This window comes from Mus caroli, unplaced genomic scaffold (assembly GCF_978045245.1).
Source record: "Mus caroli unplaced genomic scaffold, Mus_caroli_1 scaffold_11, whole genome shotgun sequence".
Classification (NCBI taxonomy): Eukaryota; Metazoa; Chordata; class Mammalia; order Rodentia; family Muridae; genus Mus; species Mus caroli.
In genome coordinates, this window is record NW_028227266.1 from 66149420 (window position 1) to 66172126 (window position 22707).

General features: G+C 44.9%; 1 protein-coding gene across 6 annotated transcripts in view; it reads right to left on the bottom strand.

Annotated features, from left to right (window-relative positions):
• Tln2 (talin 2) overlaps positions 1–22707 on the bottom strand; it is a 425612-nt gene that overhangs the window by 230458 nt on the left and 172447 nt on the right. For 5 of the 6 annotated variants that reach the window (XM_085844756.1, XM_085844751.1, XM_085844752.1 and 2 more), the window contains one exon: positions 20893–20966. The gene's annotated coding sequence lies outside the window, so the exon portion shown is untranslated. Of the gene's footprint in view, positions 1–6228; positions 6403–20892; positions 20967–22707 lie in introns of all 6 variants that reach the window. The other variant, XM_085844753.1, reaches the window with a different exon arrangement.

A 22707-nucleotide genomic window follows, 5' to 3' on the forward strand; every position in this document is an offset into this window, starting at 1 on the left:
AGGAACACTGCCATCCTCATTTAGGCTGGGTCTTACTACTTCAAATAACCTAGTTAGGAAACCCCTTCCCAGCCCCAGCTGCACCCCCACCCCCAAGGCTCCTTCCCTAGGTAATTCCAGATCCTGGGAGACAATACACACTGGTCAGGTCATCACAGTACCTCAGGAAGGAAATGCCTGTGTTAGGCTTCAGGCAGGGTTTAGAGTATTGCTAGCCAGGAGTTCAATGTTAATGACTTAGTTGTACACATTAAATAGGCTGTCTTTAAATAGAACCAGAAATAAAACAAGGTAATATATTAATCAGACAAAAATGCCACCAGAACCTACTCCTGAATTTCTCCTAAGTGTAGCATCTTAGTACCCACTAACCCAGTATAGATACACACACACACACACACACACACACACAGAGAGAGAGAGAGAGAGAGAGAGAGAGAGAGAGAGAGAGAGACAGAGACAGAGACAGAGACAGAGAGACAGAGAGACAGAGACAGAGACAGAGACAGAGAGACAGACAGATAGACAGACAGACAGACAGAGAGAGAGACAGACAGACAAAATAATCATGAAAGCAGGAAGGGGAGGGGACCACCTGGGATAGGAAAGGGACAGGTGTGGGGAAAGGTAACAGGGGTTCAAGCTTATAGATGCAGATTTTAAGCATATTTGAAAATGTCCAAAGAAGCCAGGATGTGGCTCTGCTGGCAATGAGCACGATGCATGCAGTGCTGGGCTGGGTATCAAGCACAGCAGGAAGCAGGTATAGTGGTGCAGCCTTGGAATACAAGCATTTCTGGGTAGAGAGATCAGAAGTTCAAGGCTATCCTTAGCTACCTAGAGAGCTGAGGCTGCCCTGTGCTACCTAGGATCCTGGGTGGCAGGGGATGGACACAGAGACAGAAACAGACAGACAGAGAAAATGTATTCTTTTTGGACAGTTAACATAATAGAGACTTTTTAGGAGTTAACCATTAACAAGAACAACCAAGGAGCTAGAGACTTGGCTGGCTAGGCAGTTAAGAGTTCACACTGTCCTTGGATAAGAACCCAGTTTGGGTCCCAGTATCCATGTCTGGCAATTCATAAATGTCTGTGACCCCAGCTACAGGGCATTCAATACCCTCTTCTAGCCTGTGAGGGCACTGAACTCATGTTTACAAACCCATATTTACACACACACACACACACACACACACACACAAATAATTAGGAATAATAAATTTTTTTTGAAGAATCAACTGTGGGCTAGAGAGATTATCAGTGATTTAAAAAGCACTTGCTGCTCTTGCAGAGGACCAGGTTTAGTTCTCAGCACCCACATGGCAGCCCACAACTGTCTGTAGCTCCAATTCAAAGAGATTTAGACCCTTTTTGCCTCTGGGAATATGAGACACACACATAGTGACAGACCCACGTGCAGGCAAAGCATACATCCACATAATATGAAAATAAATAGACATCTTAAAAACGATTTTAAAAGAATCAACCACACTTCCTGGCTGTGCTCACTGAGAAAGCTTGGAAACATGATACCTAAGAAGAAAGAACTACTTAGCGCTCAGGTCTTGCTTCCTAGCAGCCTTTTAGAAGTGAAAGAAATCAGCGCTCACAGTAGAACCAGCTGACTCCAGGGCTAGTAAGCAGCCCAAGAGGAGTGTGGCACATCTGTGTCAGAAAGTAAAATATTGGTCAAATAATAAGAGGAGTGTCTAAATCATATAAAAACCAATTTAAAAGGGCTCCCACTGGTTAGGTTATTAATATCTTCGACATTGGAATAATGACAGAAACAGATTATAGCTTGTGAATAAAATATGAAAATATGCACCCATACCGATAAAAATAAATGAATGCATAACAAGCAAGTTCAGTGAGAAGTGGGTCTCGGGATAGGCCTCTGTAAAATACTTAACTCACTAGGACCGGAAAAATAATAACCCCAGCTGAAGCACAACCCACCCTTCCTCCATCAAGTGACATGGAGAAACCAGGTGACAGCAGGAAAATAACACAATGTAGCCTGGGACATCCCTGCCATCAACTCGGCCAGGATTTAGACACGGTCTGAATATGTCCCCTAGGGCTCAGGTGTTGGCAGCTTGGGTTCCCTTGTGGTGGCTGTGTGGGAATCCATCTATACTCCATTCCTCTGTGTGTGTGTGTGTGTGTGTGTGTGTGTGTGTGTGTCAGAGAGAGAGAGAGAGAGAGACAGACAGACAGACAGACAGACGAAGACAGACAGAGACAGCGACAAACAGAGAGAGAGCCCAAATTCCGTGTATACCTTCCTGGCTGGTTTTAACATGAATGCTGGGATCTGAACCCAGGTCTTCATGCTTGCACAGCAAGCCCTTTACTGACTGAACCATCTTTCTAGTCCTCATCATTTTATGAGCATATATCATTATAATTATACAAAATAACTAGTTTCATTATGAAATCTCATACATGCATATAATGCACTTTAATCATAATTTCATATCGTAACTATGCTCCTCTATCTTTCTTCCCTCCATCAGGCCTCCTTCCTCTTGTCAAGTATCTGTGGGAATCTCCAAGAGGCACAGCTCTGTAGGTCACGGAGGGTGCTACCCTAGGATAAAACTGGTGTTGTTCTCCTGGGATCCTGGTGAGCTGTCACAGGCCTGGAGCAGAGAGTCTCTGACTTCCTGTCTTACTATGTAACCTCTCCCTCTCCCAAGCCCTCCCGCCCTCATGCCATGTGCCATGTCATGGTATAGCCACAGGGACCCTGCTGTCCATCATTGCACTGTTTGGACTTCCAGCCTACAATACTGAGATACCTGGACATCTTTTCTCTATAAAACTGCCTAGCTATGGGTTTTTGTTATTATAGGGATGGAAAATGAACTCACACAGATATATTGTCTGAGTTTAATAGCAAGTAAGGCTGCAAACCTAAACTCCACGAATTAGCCTTTCTTCAAATAGGGAGGCACCATGAATTTAGGAGAAAAACCTCTCCTGAAGGGTCCAGAGAGTAAGGCCATATACAATCCACGATTCTCAGCTTCATCTGTGTGCTCTAAAGGCTGTTACCGGGGTATGTGGGGATCTCAGATGGCTTGTGAGAGATGGACACCAGCAGCTTTGAAAATAGCACGGTGGTTACATTCCAGGAAGTCCTTTCCCAGGAGATACTTCCTAGCATCAAAGCAATGACAGGTGACTGAGCATCAGGTCGACAACTTATAATCAAAAGGCCCAGGAAGGGCCCAGCCCTGCTATTTACTTCAAACTCCTTTAAAGCACAGGATTGTTTCAAATACTTCTATGTGTTCTTAAAGGGCTGTATATCAGAGGAGGAGGGAAAGGGGAGGGAAACTAGAGAAAGAATTCAGCTTTCTCCTCATCTTCCTTTCTGCTCAGAAGTCCTACAGGCACCTGCCCTGCCCCTGCCCTCCCTGCAGACACTGCTCTGCCCCTGCCCTCCCTGCAGACACCTGCCCTGCCCCTGCCCTCCCTGCAGGCACTGCTCTGCCCCTGCCCTCCCTGCAGACACCTGCCCTGCCCCTGCCCTCCCTGCAGACATTGTTCTGCCCCTGCCCTCCCTGCAGACACATGCCCTGCCCCTGCCCTCCCTGCAGACACATGCCCTGCCCCTGCCCTCCCTGCAGACACCTGCCCTACCCCTGCCATCTATGCAGACACTGCTCTGCCCCTGCCTTCCCTGCAGACACTGCTCTGCCCCTGCCCTCCCTGCAGACACTGCTCTGCCCCTGCCCTCCCTGCAGACACTGCTCTGCCCCTGCCCTCCCTGCAGACACTGCTCTGCCCCTGCCCTCCCTGTAGACACTGCTCTGCCCCTGCCCTCCCTGCAGACACCTCCTCTGCCCCTGCCCTCCCTGCAGACACTGCTCTGCCCCTGCCCTCCCTGCAGACACTGCTCTGCCCCTGCCCTCCCTGCAGACACTGCTCTGCCCCTGCCCTCCCTGCAGATACTGCTCTGCCCCTGCCCTCCCTGTAGACACTGCTCTGCCCCTGCCCTCCCTGCAGGCACTGCCCTGCCCCTGCCCTCCCTGCAGAGCTGCAAAGCCAGGACAGTCTCTGTACACACAGCCTATGTCACTCTTGTCACTCCTCATCTGATTTCTGCTCAGCACTCCACTGGAGCCTGTGCCAGCAGAGGTGACTTATCTCCTCCTTGCTGATGAAGCAGGAGTGCACTTTCCAATCCAGACCTGTCACCACAGCAGTGGACAAAAGTGCCATTTGAATATCCTGACCCCATAGGAGCCCTGGCAGCCTCTTTCTCACTGAAGCATGCTCTTCCTTAATGTCTGCTCCTCGCCAGCTCCTCCTAGACTCTTGCCTGCTCAACCTCATTTAAGGCTGTAGACAGAGACCAGGGCTATCCCTGAGTTTCCATCCAAGACTACTCCCCAGCTCGCCAATCTCTCTCACAGGCATAACAAAGCCATCTCAGTCAAAACTGAACTCATCAGCCCTGCCCTGCCTGGCTCCCTCCAGGCCTGCTCCCCTCCTGGGTATATGCATATGCACCACATACACACACCTGCCAAGGCCAGAAACAGGAGATGCATGGTTGGGGCGATCCTCTCCCAAATCCCCATGTCTTCCTAACCTCGTTCTGAGGACCTTGACTTCTAAATGCTTCTCAACTCTGCTCACTTCTATTATAGCATCTCTCTCTTTAAATTTAATTCTTTTTTTAACTTATTCACCATACATCTCACTCACTAACCTCCCCCTCCCATCACTCCCTTTTACAATCCTCCCTCCATCTCCCTTCCCCTTCTCCTCTGAGCAGGTGCCCCCACACATCCCCCTACCCTGACACTTCAAGTCTCTTGGAGGCTAGGAGCTTCCTCTCCACTGAGACCAGAGAAGGCAGCCTAGATAAAACAACATATCCCACGCACAGGCAACAGCTTTTGGGATAGCCCCCGTTCCAGTTGTTCAGGATGCACATGAAGATCAAGCTGCATATCTGCTACTATGAGCAGGGAGGCCTAGCTTCAGCCTGTGTATGTTCTTTGGTTAATGGTCTCCTATTCAAATCACTCCAGCAAGGTTCCACACCTCTCTCCCCACACTGCTTCAATACCTTCTTTACCTACTAGGCAGTGGAGATAAATCTGTCTAGAGCTAGTTCAGCTCTATCTGTTGAGTGGACCCCTACTATTTTAGGGGTACATATAAACCCTTTACTGCATATGACAAGACGTCGTATCTCAAATCTTCTAACCGAATCTATTAAAAATGCTTTCTGTTCCCTCCATCTTACAATAAAGCTCACAGCAAAATGAAGGTGCCCCATCAATATATGCTACTGGAATGAATAATGGATGGGTGAATAGTCAGGTTAAAGGATGCCAGACCAACTTAATATTAAACACAAACTCAAATCTCGCAGTTCACTCACATTTTAAACCCACAATGTACATCACTGGCAAAATCCTGACAAAAATACTGAAGTCTGAACAATATAATTAGTAGTTAGAATTCAAGACGCTTGAGGTGAGAGGACAACGTAGGGGAGCTCATACCTACTCAACGTCCAGCAAGCAGAGAACAAGTGTAAAGCCCAATCCAACTCACAGAGGATATGATGCTGTGCTCAGGCAAGCTCAGGGTAAACTGAGAGATAAGAGTGAGGGGGGCTATTCACTGTCGACCTCCCCCCCAACATACACACACACACACACACACACACACACACACACACACGGGAGCAGGGTAGTGCAGGCCACCAGCTCTTTCTCACAGGACTTAGGTATATCTAAGCAGTAAAGACCAGGTCACAGCTGAAATACAGAGAATGTATAGAAAGTTGCTTGGCACATGGCATCAAAGAACCATTGCAAACTTTTTGGTTTGATATTTTGTAATATTTTCTGTAAAATTCCAGTAAGACAAAGACACGCCCATGGGTTTTGCTGACGTGCAGAGAACTCTACCCGCTGTCACCCCCTCTGTTTCAGGGATTGCTGGGAAGACAAAGGAGATGGAGTCAAGGAGAAAAAGGTAGAGGCAACAGAATTATCTCTATTTTAGCTAGAAACCATCATTGTGATGGAAGCTGTAATCTCATTAAGGGGGAGGCCGGTGTGAGCGAGCTACAGCATCCTTCTGTGCCTGAGTGTAAAGTCCTGACATACTGGTGACAAATAAGAAGCCATACTGGCTTCTGTGACCTCATGCCTACTCTGATGCCTATTAAGTATAAAGAGAGATGCCTACCCTGGAGGAAACAGAATAGCTTATAGAAATCCAAGGGCATCTGAAGGGCAGGAGAAATCCCAACAAGCACCAAACAGAAGCAACATCCCAGGAACCAGGCATCAGGAGCAGGAAAACAACTGCTGTGTGCAGAGGGAGGAGCAGCTTAACACTCAGTCTTCCAACTGTGGGCTCCTGTAACATCGAAAAGAAATGAACTACTGTATGACTTTAAGGGGAAAGGAGCAGGGCACAGGCACAGCCTGAACAAAGCAAAACCAAACTCAACAGTGTAAATAAGGCAGTGTGTGTGTAGTATCTGCGATTGACTCAGGATCTTCTGGGCTCCCCCAAAGGGTCACTTCTCCAGCTCTGCCCTCTGAAGCACACACAGCTTGTCTTATACACTTGGGCAGGCTCCATACCACTACTGCTGCTGTTCTTGGAGGTCATCCCATGGTACTGGCATCTCCAAAATTGCTGGGTCTTCTTTTGCAACTAGGCTGCACCTTCACCAATGGCCTCTTCTGGCCTCTCAGAGTGCTAAGCCTCAGCTTCTCTCCATGACCCCTTTATGTCTTCAAAACCACGGATGGCCTAGCAATTCCAGCTGCTAGCACAGGGTACAACCTTGGCCGCCTGTTGAACACAGCTTCTGTGTGCTGACTCAGGAAACCCCTTCCCAGAAGATTTTACCTCAATGATGCTGGTCTCTTCTTAATCACTGCTAATCCCTCAGCTCCAGCTGAGGAGACACCACAGATTCTTCACAGAAAAGGCCCGGGAGAGCCTTTGCTTCCCTCTGAAACTTTATTTGAAGGCATCCATCGCCTGCAGTGCTCTCAGCATTTTTTAAAAAAAGATTACCTACCTATTTATTTATTTATTATCATCTATTTTTTGTTTATGTGTGCAAGTGCTTTGTCAGCGTGTATACCTACCTACGCAACAGAAGAGACCAGCAGACTGTGAGCTGCATGTGGTTGCTGGGGTTTAAACTCAAGACCTCTGGAAGAGCAGCCAAGTGCTCTTAATTGCTGAGCCATCTCTCTACCCTTGATCTCAACAGTCTTATCTTCAAAGCTCAGACAGAACATCCCACAGATCTGTCACTACTCAATGGGTCTTCTAGCACAGTGTTCCAATGTCCTCCCACAATTCTCCTCCAAACATGGTCAGGTCTGCCACAGCAATACCCCACTCCAGGATCTTACTTATCTTAGTCTGGGTTTCTATTGCTGTGATGAAACACCATGATCAAAAGGCAAATTGGGAAGGAAGGGGCTTATTATGCTTATACTACTATACTACAATTTATCATCAAAGGATGTCAGAACAGGAATTCAAATGGGATAGAATCCTGGAGGCAGGAGCTGATGCAGAGGCCATGGAGGCATGCTGCTTACTGCCTTGCTTCCATGGTTTTATTCAGCCATGGGACCACCAGCCCAGGGATATCACCACCCACCATAAGATGGGCTCTCCCTATCAATCACTAATGCCCTACGGGCTTGCCTAGAACCGGATTTTATGGCAATATTTTCTTAATTGATGTTCTCTCCTCTCCTCTCTTTAGCTTATACTATCTGCAAAAGATGGGTATAGGACCTCAGGGTACCAAAAAAGATGAAAGTGATTATGGAGGTAGGTTCCTGGGGACAATGTCACCACACCAAAGATGCAAACTACTATCATACTATGGGGAACTTGATTGTTAATATTGAATGTCAACATGACAGGATCTAGAATCACCTAGAAGACAAACCTTTGGCCATTCATTAATCTGTGATGGAGTTTCTAGACGGTGTTAATTGGGCTAGGGTTTTCAACTGAATAAAAGGGAGAGGATGGGCTTAGCAGCAGCACTGGCTTCTCTCAGTTCAGCTGTCCCTCGTCTCCTGTCACCACACCCTCCTAACATGGGGACTGTACCCACAAACCAGAAGCAAAATCAATCCTCCTTCCTCAAGCTTAAGCTGACCTTGATCTGTGGTTGCTTTTGTCAGGCATTCTGTGACAGCAATGAGAAAGGTGACAACGGTCGAGAGGGCAGCTAACTTCAGGTCTATTCTTCCCATCCCAGCAACAAGCTCTGAAGTAACCGTGCTAAAGAGGGTAGCCTCAGATCTATTCTACACAACCCAGCAACAGCACAGAAAGATCCACCCTTGCCAAAATCCACAAACCTGTTAACTGCTGGGCCTGGGGCCTGAACACAAGTCTGCTTAACTGCAAGATCAAGCATCTTCCATTTAAGTCCCATTTCTGGAAACAGATTTCTGAGTATTTCTATCTAGAACCTCCTTCAAGAAGGTGGTGGTGGCAGAGGCAGCTGAGGCACAGGAAGAGAAGAGTGGAAACAGGGGGATGACCAATTGCACTAACCATTCACAGAGCAATGCAGAGTTCAGAGAATTTGTCAGCAAGGCTAAGGAACAAGGCGATGTCTCTGACTTTCCACCTAGTTAGTACAGCCACTGTTTTAAGACAAGACACTGGGGATAGAATTTTGACTGACCAACTTGTATAAGAGATAGTCCTCAGTGTCTTTTACATCTCATCCCTTGGTCACTGCATGCTCTCACTATGACACCACAGATCTTCCTTCAGTAAGACCACCCCACTGAAAACTGAAGTAACAAATAATGCCTCCCTAGGTTTTCTCAGGTAATCAATGAATAAAGCTTATTACATTGATACAAAGCATCATCTAAGGACAGGAAATTCTCACTCTGTTCTGTTCCTGAAGCACCTAACTGCAGCAGGTTTTTCTCTAAAGAGGTATTTCATGAGGCCAGAAACGTGGCAAGTACCGAACTGACTCACTAACAGGCTGAGAAACCACAGACCTAAACTGCAGTATCCATCTAACTCCTTTGTTGCTTGGCTTAGATTCCACCAATGAGATAGATGAGTAGCTCTGACTTGGAACCGATCATGGGAAGAAGGGGATGTAAATAAGACCTGTTTGTGTAAGAGGCACGGTGTCTGAGCCCACAGATTAGATCCTGGGCTCCTAATCAAAGAACTCCCTACAGCAGAAGCCCAAGGAATTGACCCGGTTCTGGGAGGGTGAGATAGCTGTGGGAAGCTCACTGGAAATAATCCTCTAAGTCTTGGATGGATTCTGGGAACACCTACCTCCTGGAAGGACTCTCTGCTGGCTCTAATTCCCGAGAGCCAACCCTGTGTTCAATACAGGAAATATGAACAATAACTAGAAGCTCATGGTTTTTTACTAGATTATTAAATTTGTAAAACATTAGGTATAAAATACTTAGCCACAGAGGATAAAGAAACAAACTCAATTTATTTTAATTACATTTTTGGGTAATACTGTTTAGGCTAGGATAATTCATATAAACTATACTATCACTCAAGTTTTATAAACCCAAATCTACAGTATAATTTGTCTCATTCATAAACATGAGATAACTTGACCTACTTTCTAATACATTCCTCTCCTTCTTGTCTGCATTAATCCATGCTGACATTTTAAAAGGCGCTCTAATAATTTCCATTATACAAAGATGTACTTTTCATTTACATTGACTATGGTTCTTCTCTCACAAACGAAACAGTATGTCCTCAACAGAAAGGCTACAAATACAGTAAGCATCAAGACACATGAGGCAGCTGCTCTGGAAGGCTCGCCTTTGAGCAGAATTTGGTCTGATTTCTAGACAGGAGAAGGTAGAAGAAGAATGCACAGGATAAGAGACCATCATCACCCCAGGCCCACACAACATGGAAGGGTGGGTTTACATGCTCTCTGCATGCCATCTGTACAAAGTTAGAAAACACAGCTTTGAGAAATAAATTTCATATCCTGTAATATAATGAGCTACATGTTTCCTAATAGTTCTCAGCCTCAGATAATAAAAACAGAAAAGAAATCTCATTTTACTTCCGCAGGATGCTTCCAAATGCAGCTTCCAAGCCACGAGCAGCCCCCGGAGCCTGGACTCCAGGCCCCAGATGAATCCCTCTTTGAAAGGCTACCTACAACCTTTTCAGCAAGTAGCTCTTATGTTTAAGAATCTAATAGGCTCCAAAAAGCCTAGAGTAGAGGTCTGCAAAACAAGCCTATACACCGAGAGTTCTTAATCACTCCCCTCAGCCCCGCACCCTCACCCCCAAACTCCCCCATCTCCCTCCCTCTCTCACCATTCCCCTCTTGCCCTGTAATGTTGGATATTTGAACCCCAAGGGCAACAAGGCAAGCACTCTACTACGGACAAACCTCCAGTCCCAAGTTCTTAGGTTTTCTAACAGCGATGGAAAAAATAAATACCCTTAAGAATACTTCTTAATGCATACAAATTATACCAAATTCACATTTCAAGGCCCATGAATCAAGATTATTTGGAATATGGCCACACCTATTTATGAACTGTCTTCAATTGCTTTCTGTGTTCCAACAGCAGGGCTGTGTGGTTGCAGCCCAGACAGTAACCTAAAATATTTACAGTCCAGTCCTTTCCGGGAACAGGTCACTAACTCTAAGCTTGCAGCATAGAATCCACCGTCTGAGGCCTGTCAACATAGGACACTGATCTAGCCAACCTTCCAAAAGCCTGGTTTACTCCTATTAAGAACACAATGTCTGTAGCATGGACATAGTCTTCTGTTTCCCCCGTCACCCCAGCATTTCTCTTGCTCCCAAACTGTGAAGTCTTACAGTCTGCTGAGACCCTTCTTGCTCTAAAAGAAACACACGCAGTTGACTACCATGAGGTTACAAAAGGAAAAAGAAAAAGCTTGGGAGTGCCCAAGGGGGCTGCCATAGACTATTTGAACAGTGCAAGATAGAAGCAACCCAGATGTCCACCCACAGGACACAGGCCAGACAACCCAGAACAAATGTACAGAATGGACGACGGGCGAGCTGCAGGGAGTGAGGGATGATGAGCTGCACATGGGGTGGTGGAATAAGAACCAGGACCCATGGAAAGAAGGAAAAAACAAAAAACAAGGGAAAAAAACGTGTGTTCTATGTGCTAGTGTCCACCTAGGAAGGGAACAACAGATAGAGCATACATGAGTTTGCATATGTATGAGTTCTCCGAATTGAAACCAGAAATGCTTTCAATTGCTACCCAAGGGATCTTATGGGATAGGGGAAACGGGAGGAGGAGGATGGGGCAAATGTTACATTTCCTGTTACTGCTTGTGGCCCCCAAATTCACACAAGAAAACCCAACTCTCAAGGTGCTGGTACCTAAGGTGGAGAACTGAGGAAGGGTTCTGTCACAAGGCCAATGGGACTAGTAAAAGTCCCTTGATACAGAAGAGGCCTCAAGGAACTCCCCTACCCTTCTGCTATGGACGCTCTGATCAGAGAGCTTACCCTGCTGGGCAAGCTCCAGGCTACCGACTGACTCAGTTTCAAAAGAGCAAGGTGGGTGGCATCTGAGGAGCAACACCTCAAGTTGTCCTGTGGCCTCCAAGTATACCCAGAGCCATGAACACAAACACACACGTACACATGCACGCATACACACAGAATAAAATCAAATAGCCATTTAAGTACAAAAAGGAATTTCTGAGAATGGAAAATAAAACCAAACCAGTTTTTCAAGTTATCTTTCCAATGAAGACCACTGTATATGGAGCATGAGGTAAAGCAGATAAAGATAACTGGGATGTACAAAAGAAAGAACGGGCGCTGATGAAGCTGCAGAAAAAACCTTACCTACTGACTTTCCTTGTGAACTAACAACCTGTTTATGTAGTCATATACAGTCTCTAGCTGTGACCACTGGGAAGATCCACAGTGATCAATGTGCCTCGTTTCTCCACCTGTGCCCTCTAAACACCTAAAAGAGCGGAGTCCTCGGAGACATGGCAAACTCAAGGCTAGTCAAGAATGGGATACTGAAGTCTGTAACACTGTCAGAGCAGAAGGTGAGACACATACAAAGCACGCCAGAGTCATCTCAAAGAAAGTAGGAGTTGCCTTGAATTAGTTTCCACTGGCCAAAGTATGAAGTCAATTGAGCATCTACATAAAAACAAATTGAAGCACATGGATTATGTTTAACCTAAGATTTTAGTGATCTCTCTCTCTCTCTCTCTCTCTCTCTCTCTCTCTCTCTGTGTGTGTGTGTGTGTGTCTGCCTCTGTCTTTCACACACACACACATACACACACACACACACACACACACACACATCCCTAACATCCCTACAGACATGTAGTGTACGAGTGTGTGAGTGCACTTACCTGTGTGTGCTATATGATGGTCGGAGGAAAACTTTGGAAGACCTACTCTATCCCTTCCTACCTTCTCCTCTTGAGACAGGGTCTCTCACTGAGCCTACCCCTCATTGTTTTTTCAGTTAGTCTTGCTGGACAGCATTGGATTTACAGGCTCACAGAGTCATGCTTTTGGCTGGGTGCTGGAAATTCTCAATGCAGAGAAAGCCCTGTTACTATTCAGCCATCTTCTCAGCTCCCCCAAGCAATTCTTATATGTGATATATTTGTCTAGAAGGGATATTTGCTGTGGGTACTGACTTGAGACATTTACCCCAATGAAGGCTTGGCACTATCCCACTGAAATCTTGCTGTGGTGGGAGTATGTCCTTGTTCAGCCAGGTCTGAGCAGCCCACCTCAGGACTTCATTCCAGGTGGAGATTGATAGCTGCGTTGTTTGATGCACCAAAACTCACACTTACAAAATGCAAAAGCCTCTCTTCTGGAAACCCACTACCATCTCCTACTTGCTGTCACTCACAGACTCCACTGCTCCTTGGCAGTATGTGTGTAAACATAAACATGAGAGAACACTTCACACCATCCCGTTCTCTGAGGCCAATCCTTATGTCTATCCTTGAGTTGCTTCCTCTGAACCCAGCCTTCAGGGAAGAGAGGAGGCCAGTGTCTTGTTCTCAATTTAAGTGTGGAGCCCACCAGCCTGCTGCAGCTGTCCAGTGGAGAGTCCTGGAAAACCTAGGCACCAAGAGCCAGGCATTCAGCAGGAAAGACTCAACCATCCCTCACCTCTCCGAGGTAAATAAACTAAAGAAAATATTGGAGTTTATTTATATCAGGTAGGAAAAAAAGACTTTAAACTTCATGTACTTTTTTCTTTTGATGAAGGCAGTTTAGAATCTGTCCCAGGTAACTAGGAACCTAGAAGAGCTTGAAACTGGGTTTAAAGCAGCTTGTTGGGGTGGGGGTGGGAAGGCTGGATGGAGAGGCTAGGTACAGAAACAACTAACTGCTGACAGCACACTTGTGCTACGCACCAGGAGGGTGGGTAGGTGTTCTTCCTCTCAGTTCAAATTCAGCACAGGAGCAGTGTAGGAATGGATGTTCCCCAAGCCCAAGTCAGAGCAGGATTCTGTAAAGGGAGCTCAGGGTCACAAGCCTGAGAAGCTGGCCAGAGCTAGCAAGAGTGAGGGCAGGTAAGGGCAGTAGCTCGCTGAAGAAAGGATGGCAAACACACTATATGCAGGGAAGGCATTTCCAGCCTATGGAGCCACAGGAAGTCACTGTTCGCAGCCTGCCCCAGAATCTGAGAAGCAATTCATCCCAGGGTTCACCCAGGATTCTTGATCCCCTCCACACACCAGTCCCTAAACTGTCATTGTCACCCAGTGTGCGAAGGAGCTTTTCCCTAATAGCAGCACTTGCTTAGTGTCGTGCTGAGACAAACCTTGGGACCCAGCATCAGAGGAATTCACAAGCCGAGTGGCTTGCTCAGAGAGAAGATGAGGACAGAGCCTAGGAAACTTCAGACTGCATTCAAGATTGCTGGTGCAGTGTAAAAGCTCCACTTAGTCACGCTCCACTGAAGTGCAAAGGCATTAGAGGACCACCTGAGCATGCTTGGATGGGGACAGTATTTATTTACTTAATTATATCAAATATTGCTTACTGGCGCCTCACATTTAGAACCAAGAGCTAAATCATACAAGCTGTAACTGCAATTAAACAACAGAACAGAAAGGTAAAGGGGTGTGGCTCAGTGGTAGAGGGCTCTGTAAGCCATGTATAAGCCACTAGATTCAATCACTACTACCAACAAAAAAACTATCAAACCTGTCAAACTAGAATGTATGTATCTATCACCAATCCTGAGACTATAAAACTAAAGATATCACTGCCTAAAACTGAAAATTTGATTAGGGGTGGGTTGGTGTAAACAAAGAAACAGTATGGAGGAAAGAAAACAAGACTCATAGGAGACAGGGTAGGCCTGAGGCATCAATCAGCCATAAGAGGAAGAAAGGATGGGGAATGATCTTTACGGGATTGCAGGACATCCAGAATCAGCCCTTAAAACTGACAAAGGGAGGGGCTGGGGAAATGCTTGCTGAGTGAGTTTCACCCCCAGAACCCATGTAAAAAGCCAGGCATGGTGGCCTGTTACAGGCTATTTGATCATACTGTAAACCCTGAGATTAGGTTGTTTACTGGAAAAACCTGTTTCAAATTGTGGTGTGGCTCAGCTTGTAAGACTCTTGCATTGGTTTGCCTTGCAAGGCTTTGGTGGTCTTCGAAGAGCTTTGCTTGTCATGCCTTCTAGAGAACAAGTCAAAACCTTCTCATGCTATTCTGGCTGCTTCTTGCCACTTCTGCAGACTCATGCAGATTCAGAGGGGCCTTGTGGTTTCTTCTGGGTTGAGCTGCTGCTACTGATTCATGTTTGATGTTTTGGACATCACAACAAAGATTGGTATTACCCTAAAGAACTACTTCTAAATAGGTCCATATCCCCCTTGCCCTATTAACCATCTTTCTCGCCTACATTTTGTTGGTAGACTAGAACCCTTATTAAAGTGGGTTTTGAAAAATGTAAGCCTACGTTAACCCCAAACAATGAAGGTAAAGTTAGTTTTAGAAGGAAGCACCCAAGTTTGAAAGTGATGTTTGTGTGGCAGACAAAGGAACGAATCAGAGAACGATTTGACAATGGGATATGCCCAACTCTCATGAGGAGAGGAAAGGGAAGCTACTTAAGAGACAGCAGTGCAGAGGACAGGAAGCAGTCTCACTGGGTAAGTTTTACAGAGACAGGTTGAAGAGACAACAAGAAGTCACAGACGAAGACCAGAGAAGGAGAAGGATCTGGCCAGAAGATTAGAACAGATTGTCAGAATTAGTTTGAGGCCTAACAGTGCAATTTAAGAGAAGGTGAGAGAAGCCAGATTGATCAGTCAGTTTGAAGAGAAGTTTAAGCCAGAGCAACGAAACTGAACCAGCCAGCCAAAATCAGAAAGAGCAAGAAAGGGAGAGCTTAATTCAGAAGTCAGTCTCAGAAACTGAAAACTTTCTAGGCTTAGGTAAGATTGTATGGAGGCTCGAAGCTTCCAGGACTAGGCCTAGGTCAGCAGATGGAGGCAGTAAGGCTCCAAGACAACAATTACACTCAGGGAAATAAAAGTTACATCTGCAGTGGCCCATAGTTCTAATCCCAGTGCTGGAGGTGGCAATAGGATACCTCTGGAGCTCCCTGGGCAGCTGAATCACTGAGCTCCAAACTGTGAGAGACCCTGTGACACCGGTGAGGTGGGAAACAACTGAAGTTGACTTCTTACCTTCCCTGCACACATATGCGCTTGCATCCACCCACTTCAGACAGATAGACACTAATAACGTAAAAAGAGATACAGCATGCTATATATACATGAGAATCACCCAACACACAAACAAAATTTGCAAAAAAAGAAGCAGTTGCTTCTAAGAAGAACCATGTGAGGCCCTGACTGCTGGTACTACAGGCCTAAGTGACCATGCCCATGCCCACGGAAGACACCAATACTTTTTACCAGCTTTCTGAAATGCTTCCTGTTTTTAGCTATTTGCCTGTAATAATTTGACTTGTATTACAAAATGGTTACATCGAGATAATTAACATGTATTACCTCCCGTGCTTTTATATGTGGTAAGAACACACATTCTTTTTATCGGTTTTCAAGGGTACATCATTAACGCTGCTATTAGAGAGATCTCTGAATCCATTCCTAACTACAGCTTCTCAGCCCCAAGCAGCTGCCGGCCATTCCTCTACTTTTTAAGTTCAACATTTATAGATTCTGCATAGATATAACACGTAGTTATTTTTCTTTCCATGCGTTTCCATTTAATACAACATTCTCTAGAATTACTCGAGCTGTTGAGAGACAAGATTGCCGACTTCAGGGTGGAGAAGCATGCCACTGTGTACGTGTAGCTCATTTTCTTCATTCATTTGTTAAATGATAACATACAAATTTTATATTTTGTCTCTGAGGAATAACGCTGCTTACTTGGCAAGATGGCTCCCTGGGTAAAGGCACATTCCATAAAAACCTAACGACCTGAGTTCGAGTCCTAGAACCCACAGTTGAAGGAGAGCACTGACTCCTGAAAGCTACTGACTTCAACTCACTCCCTGTAGCATTCACGTACACAGATGCAAATAATAAAACAAAACTTAAGAACTGAAAACAGCAACAACAGAATCCATACAGGCATTGCAGACCTCTTTTTGCTATGCCATTTACTTCTGATACATCAGTCTCAGCGGTGGGACTGATGGATCCTGTGTGGTCTTCCCACATACAAGGCTTCCCTTTTCTCGGTATCTCTCATCACGTTACTGTGAGCTGCTCTCACAGTGTGCAGTCCTAGCTCACCACAGTTTTCACTGCTATCTCCCACCCAGCCATTTCTTACATTTCTCTGAAACTCAATGTTTTGAGTGTTTACTCATATTCTTATGGACTCTTTGAGTGTTATATTTGGATCCTTTGCCTCTGCTTGTTTTTCGATTTTATTCTCACTTTAAATTATATTTATGAGGGTACACGTGAGTCTAGTACCTGCAGGGGTTATAGGCAGTTCTGTGCCTGCTGATATGGGTGCTAGGAATTGAACACGAGGTTTTTGAAGGAGCAGCATACATTTGGGGTTTTATTATTATTATTATTATTATTATTAAGTTACTTTTCAGTTCTGCAAATATACTGGTAATTTTTATAAATTTGGAAAGCTAATTCTCATGTTTGATTTGAATCTTCTAAATTTTAGAGCCTAAAAGAAGAGTGATCTCTCGTTTGGACATGTATGTACATGCTTCTGTGTCTGTACATGAAGCTGAGCATTGGCAGGGTCCCTGAGCCCCAGGACCCACCTGTCTCTGCCACCCTAGTGCTGGGGTTCCATGTGCACCCCCACACCTGGATTTTCACAAGGGTGATGGGGATCCAAACTCAGGTTTCTCATGAGCCATTTCTCCAGCCCTGAAGACTGAATTATTTTTTTAAAGGTTTATGTTCCAAAGGAAAATATGTAAATACAAGCAAAAATCACTCATTGAAAAAAGTCACTGATTCCATAAAATGCAATCAATTGTTAGAAAAAATCAAATCTTGAGTTCTCCCTTAGGATTTTAACTTCAAAGGAGGGGAAAAAAATGGACATATATAATTAGCTATCAAGTTCAGGGAAATGGCACACCCTGTTCAATTGTGGGTTAATCTATTTTTATTTCATATTAATTGGTTTAGGTTGCATGTCTATGTACCTATGAGGGTACACACATGCCATTGTGTGTGTGTGTGTGTGTGTGTGTGTGTGTGTTAAGGTCAGAGGATAACATATAGGGAAAAGAGACTTTCTCTTCCCACCATGTGAGTCCTGAGGTTGAATTCTGATCATCAGTCTTGATGACAAGAGCTATTTCTCACTGAGCCATCACACCAGCTCATCAATGAGTTTAACGATGACAACCAATCTGCAAGTTGTGGTTGCTTTTGTTTGAAAGCATGCACTGCAGCAGCTGAGCAAGGACCTGCGTGCAGGGGCTGAAGCCCAGCTCTGGGGAGCAGCCTTAGTCACTCAGGCAGCCCGAGGTGGGACACAAAGAAGTGGCCAAAGTCAAAAACTGGCTGATGGTGCATGCTGGGAAGATCAAAGTGCATAACTGATTTCATCTTTAATGAAGAAAAGGAGCCCCGGGAACAGCTTTATCCACTGACATCATAGCCTTTAAGTGATCGGTATAGAAGGCCAAGTATTCATACTGGTCCTACTTTGACTTTTACAGATTGGATATCCTCCCCTAATCAGCAATAGGAACTACAAATTTCCCAGAGAGCCCAAACCAATATGTTGGTTTTATAATTTAAGATAGCCTTTAAAATATTTCTCTTATAAGCTATAGTGAGCAGAGATAAATTTAACAGATTGCACTGCCACTCCAATCCAGAACACATCATGAGCCGTTAAATAGAAAACTAAACTAAAAAAAAAAAAAAAGAAAAAGAAAACTAAACTAGCCGTTTATCATTGCCCACCCATCCATCAGCATCTCACTCCTCACATACGTGCACATACACTTGCATGCTTACACAGGTCCCTTTGAAAGTCCACACTGACTTCAGAGAAGCATGGCTGTCTCCAGTCCTTAACCATTCATCCCTAGAAGATCCCACCCAGAACATCCTGCTTCTCTGAAAAGCTCCTGAACATGATTGATTGGTTTCATTGTTCATTCATTAAATTTTATTCCAATCTGGAGTCCAGAGATCCCTTAAAGCAATTTTCCTTTCCCTGGTCCATGTCAAAATAAAAGCCCCACCTAGCATATATACTTTCAGACATGTCAAAAGTTCCGGTGATCCCTCAGATTCCTCCACATTTAAGGCAACTCCTATACTCTTGCTTGATATAGTCTTTTTCACCCCTGAAAAGGGCAGTGAGTAAATATTCTTGGGTTAGAGCCTGAGAGTTGAAGCATAACAAACAGGCAGTAAGCCAAGAGCTGGGGTGACAGGGCAGAAGACAGCCAGGTGAGACTGTCAAATTCCATTGAGTTTCTCCGAAAAAGGAATTGGTAGCAGAAACATAAGCTAGAAATCACAGGATGTGGAAAAACACAAAGCTGAGCAGCCATGCTCTAAACACAGACAACACAGCACCTCTAGGGCTCTCTGAAGTAACAGAATGGTGGGAACCTCCTGGAGCAGGGAGCACTCTGACTGTCCCTCACATGACATTATTGTCTAGTAGTAATCCCAGCCATGATTTTCTCCATCTGCAACACGCACACACACACTCTCTCTCACACCACCACCAATACCACCACCACCACTGCCCAAGGAGAAGTCAACAGAACTGTACTATGCCTTCTCCACAGCCCACAGCACAGGATGTCACCAAGTACACTCTTTTCACATCTGACTCCACTGCTGTGAGTTCATAACTCTTGGCTATGCCCTTGATCTACAGTCAGTCTTGAATTCATACTTGGGGTCACTGACTTTCTAGGGCCCAAGTGCCAAGCTCACTTCTCTGAAGATCTTGGTACGCCATTCCCCTCTCCCCAATTCTGAAATAGACAGTCATATGTATCGAATGCTGGCTAGAGCTGCCCAGCACACTGGGCACATCATTCTAGGGCATATATACTCTAGAGCCTACCAATGTCAGCCCTTAGGCCCTTGCTCCGGATTCTTCCACTGACAGTCACTAGCTAACAGAGAACGGAGGAAAGGCAGGGAAAGTTACATTTTTATAAAACTAACTATGCACTCTCTAAAGACAGACGGGGCCTCACTACACAGCCCTGGCTGGCCTGGAACTCCCTATGCAGACCAGGCTGACCTTGAACTTACAGAATTCTGCCCGCCTCAAGTTCTGTGATCAAAGGTGTGCACCACCACACCCTGCCCCTAATCTTCTAGTATCAAAACACTCATTCTTTCATAAGATGACTCTAGCAGAGAATAGTACTATTTTGTAAAAAATCTTCTACCATGAAAAATTCCAGACAGGACGTAGAACTACAAATAAATATACACTGTATTCCCTCTGAGCTCCAACAGTCATCTGTACATCTTCAGGGAAAAAGACACTGTAAACTGCTCCCAACATGGTTTTGCTATCCTCCCCCAAAATCTCAAAGCATACAATTAGCCTAGACCATCCTACAAACTCTACAGATGAAGACAGTTAGACAGAGATAGAAATGATCTGCCCCAGGGTCTTCAGCCAGTTAGGACTAGAACTGAAACCCCTGGGTGGCCTATTACACTACTTGAGGGCTGAGGCACTGACAGGTCCATTTCACTGTCTGACCTGACTTGCCTGTCGGACTAAACCTTAGCAAACCCAGGCTCAGAAGGCGTATCCCTACATCTCAGTCCAGAGTGTTCATGCTTACCACCCAAGACCCTGCTGTCCTATGTCCTACATGTCCTACAAGGAAAAACCTATTACCTGTAATTCATCTTTACACCTCCCATTCAACAGCCACCTTCCCAGACCCTGAAGTTCCCCAGGGACCACTTGCTTCCATTTCAAGGGCTATAGGGAGTTTCTAGTTTGATTAGCTCTTTACCCAGCACTTCCGATCTTCACCCTCTCAAAATATGTACAAAATAACCCAGTTTGGGTGAATGGGGATTCATGCGGACAATCTGGCAAGGGAAAAGCCCAGCTCAAGGTCCACCCCTTTTACCTACCTAACCTTGCTGTCAAACAGCAAGCAGGCACCATGACTGGGTACCATGCACACCAGCTGCAGCACATACACCCTGGAGAGCACCACAGGAAGGTGTAAGAGACAGCTCTGAAACGCTTTGTGGAAAGATACCAACATACGCTCCTGTCCCCGGGACTCAGTTAATGAGGATTTTTGTCTTTATTCTCTCCCTCCCTCCCTCCCTTCTCTGTTTTTAAAGACTTACCTAAATTCTCAGTTTACTCAGTTTCGGTTTCCCTGAAAAGATCCCGAGGAGTGAGAAGCTTCTAGCAGCAATACCTAGAACAATAAGAAAAAACATTAGAAGCAAGTACCCTTACAGACATGAGGCTGCGAGCAAGAAGTCTATATGTTTGGTCATTTTCCCTACACTAAGAACAAAAGGAAATAACTCCGGAAGCTGTGAGTTTCTACCACACCACATGTGCTGGGAATTTGCTGTGCGGACAGGGAATTGAGGTCCCAGGACACTTATGCAAAGACCAAAATTACATTACTGTTGGCAAAGAGACAGAGCACCCCCACACATATACACACACCCCTTCTGTGTTAGGAAGGCTTTAATGGATTTAAATTTAAACAAAAAACCAACTCCATGTGTCCTTCTTCCTGCACCCTGTCACCATGTCTAAACCAATTTCAGGCCCTGTGTCCTCTTCTCCCCCTTCACCCCCATTAGCATGCGGAACTGTCCGCTTCTCTCCCACTTAGTCCTGGGATTCAATTATCAAGCAATTCCTTCTTGCTTCAGCTTTTTGTCATGTCCATTCTGAGGCCCTGGGACCTCACCATCTGACACTTTACTCAGTGGAAACCCAACAAGAGGCAGAAAAACACCATCAATTACAGATTTATCAAAAACCTAGTCATAGTGAATAAACAGAGCAAGCTGAGACAAGCAGAGTGTCTGTGTAGAACAGGTATACGTCATCAGGTCTAGGAGGGAAAGAAAAATGAGTTAATAAATTATATGCTTTTATTATGTTGGTAATATTATTATATTATTTATTATACCTTCTCACTTATAAAAGCATGAACTGAAAACAGAATCAAATGATTAACAGAGGAGTGTGTGTCTGAATATTTCATAACATTGGGATAATGAAGGTCTTTTTAAGCATGAAAACAGAATCTGAACATATAAAATAATAAAAGATTTGGCTTGCTACATTAGCAACGACAACAACAAAAACTAAGTTAGGGTCTCAGTGGTTAGGAATGTTTGCTGCTCCAGCAGATCAGAGTTAGGTTCCAAGCACCCACACTGAGCAGCTACAACCACCTATAACTCCAGCTTCAGGGGGATCTGACACCCTCATCCAGTGGTAGCTGTATGCGCATGTGCATGTACACATACACACACACACACACACACACACACACACGCAGAGAAAAATTAAAATACATAAATTTAAAAATGACAAAAAATTCCACTGATACTTTTGCAAAAAGATAAACATGAAAAATATTTACATGCAAGACAAAAAGTTGTTGTTCATAATTTACAAACCAATAAGGAAATTAATATCCCCCTTAAGATGAAACAAAGCCAATCATAAATTTTCCCTAAGATGAAGAAATATGATTGAAGTTTATTGGAAAGGAAATATACTAAGTTCTGTGACCCTGAGCAAAGATGAAGCACCTATAATTCACCTAACGCCTGTGATCATTAATGTTAACTAAAGTTAGCTGGGCAGCTCCAACCTCACATCCCGAAGGCAAAGGATGACTCCATCAGGTAGGTAGAATCTTACGAAATTCTTTTAGACTTATTTGGTTTCTATCTGTTTGAGTTTTACCTGCATGTACATATGTATGCCAACATGTGTGTGCCTGGTGCCCACTGGAGTCAGAAGGGGGCATCCAATCCCCTGAACTAGAGTTGAGAACAGCTATAAATCGTGCTGTGGGTGCTGGGAACCAAAACCCAGGTCCTTTGCAAGAGCAACAACTGCTCTTGACAGCTGAGCCACCTCTCAGGCCTCACATAACGTCTAATTTAACACTGGAATTTGTA